General features: G+C 38.3%; 1 protein-coding gene across 1 annotated transcript in view; it reads left to right on the top strand.

Moving 5' to 3' along the window:
* LOC103201376 (dystrophin-like) overlaps positions 1-1,943 on the top strand; it is a 2,052,823-nt gene that overhangs the window by 1,132,535 nt on the left and 918,345 nt on the right. The window lies entirely within an intron of this gene.

Below are 1,943 nucleotides of genomic sequence, written 5' to 3'. Positions count from 1 at the left end.
TTATTATTATTTTATTTATTTATTTATTTATTTGGTTTAGAGCTGGATGGGGAGCCCTGGATGGTACAGATAGTCAACATGCATGGCTGCTAGCTGAAGGGTTGGCAATTGGAATCCACCTAGGGGCACCTTGACAGAAAGGCTTGGTGATCTACTTCTGAAAAATCAGCCATTGAAATCCCAATGGAACACAGTTCCACTCTGACACACATGGGCTCACCATGAGTCCGAAATCACTCTAAGGCTACTGGTTTTGATTCTAGAGCTGGGCTAGCTCTGCAGAGCTATCCTGTGTTGAGGAATAAAGACCCAGACTTTGTAGTCCAAAATCAGCCATCATTAGCCACAGGGTGCTCCCTGGGAGGCAAGACCTTGAATGTGTTTTCTGAGGCCTAAAGCAATCCTCAGTGAGGAATACCATCAACAGCCAGTGTTCAGCAACAAGGGATGAGTGTGTTGACCCTGAAGAAGGGATCAGCATAGAGCACACTGATATCCACTAATACTATATGCATAAGGAGTCCATGGCAAGCAAAACTATATCATTTAGGTAACATACTTCAAATATGCCTATGAAAATCACACAAACACATAGTCCTACTAACATTTCTTGCCGTCCCATTAGAGGACAATTTTAAGGGCTCTTTCATTTTTAGTTTGAGAGAAAGAACAATGGACTGTGACTACCATGAGCAGACTTGGGGTGAAAATGTTTCTTCATTTAGTTATGTTTTCACTGCATATTCTCTATTTTATTTCACTTTTTTTTTTAAATTTTTCCTTGTTGGGCAGAAGATATACAGAAAACTTCATGGCAATGTCAACACTGGCTTTGACTTTCAGGTGTATGAAGCCAGAAAAGTCTTTGCTGTATCAATTCCATGATTAGGCAGAACTAGAATCATCTTTGGGTTTTTCAACCTTGTCTGCTTTTCAATCATCAAATTATTAAAGTATTAAAGGATGGTGACTGGTTCTTCATGTAAAGTTGATTTTTTTAGTTTCAGGGAGCTCTGGTGACATAGTGCCTAAGGCATATGTCTGCTAACCTGAAGGCTGGCAGTTCAAACCCACCAGCCACTCCTCAGAAGGAAGGTTGGGCAATCTATTTCCATAGAGACACCACCTTGGAAACCCAAATAGGGGTTTCTGTGGGTCAAATTGACTCAATGGCAGTGAGTTTTTGTTGTTGTTGTACGAATATACAGAACTGGAAGGACCAAAGCCAGGGTAACACATTGATGAGTCAAAAGAAGGTATGAATACTGCTTGGGTTAAAAGGGGAGGGACAACCTGGGGACAGTGTACCTCATGTGCCCTGTGGGGTTTCTGAGCAGTCATCAGAGTTAGATTTAATGACATTAGAGACTTGAAATAGATGTGCAAGCATTCCTTTTCTTTTGTCAATCTGGGACACTAAAATTGCTTTATCAGGGTTTATATTCAACTAATTATTGCAGGTTTATTTCCTTTTATGAGCTGTAATTTTTTATTTCCTCAGCATATGCATAGTTTGTCCTTATGTAATAATTTATTGGTGTTTGTTATTTAGCTGTTTCTGGTATGTTCTGTCTAAGGCTCTCTAGCTCTGTGATGAGATTGAGTTCCAATTATTTGTTTATAAGTTTGTTGGACTCTGTAATTATAGATTTATAACCCTCCCCCTATCTTATACATGGTAGCCACTTTATACATGTTAGGGAATTTCCAAATCTAGGGCTCACAAATATATTTAATCCATAATGTACCAAAATGGAACATGAAAATACATTGAAAATTTCAATATTGCATTCCAGCAGCATATATAATCAATCTGTTTAATAAGTAATATAATAATCTGTTTAATAAGTAAATGTTCATTGAATTTTTTCACATAGCAAGAGGTCCAGAGGAAAGCAGTTCAAGACACCTCTAATAGCATGGTTCTCTTAGATTTCCCCTCT

Source organism: Orycteropus afer, unplaced genomic scaffold, assembly GCF_000298275.1.
Source record: "Orycteropus afer afer isolate SDZICR_OR568_19922 unplaced genomic scaffold, OryAfe1.0 scaffold00148, whole genome shotgun sequence".
Lineage (NCBI taxonomy): Eukaryota > Metazoa > Chordata > Mammalia > Tubulidentata > Orycteropodidae > Orycteropus > Orycteropus afer.
This window is presented reverse-complemented; position numbering and strand designations above follow the sequence as displayed.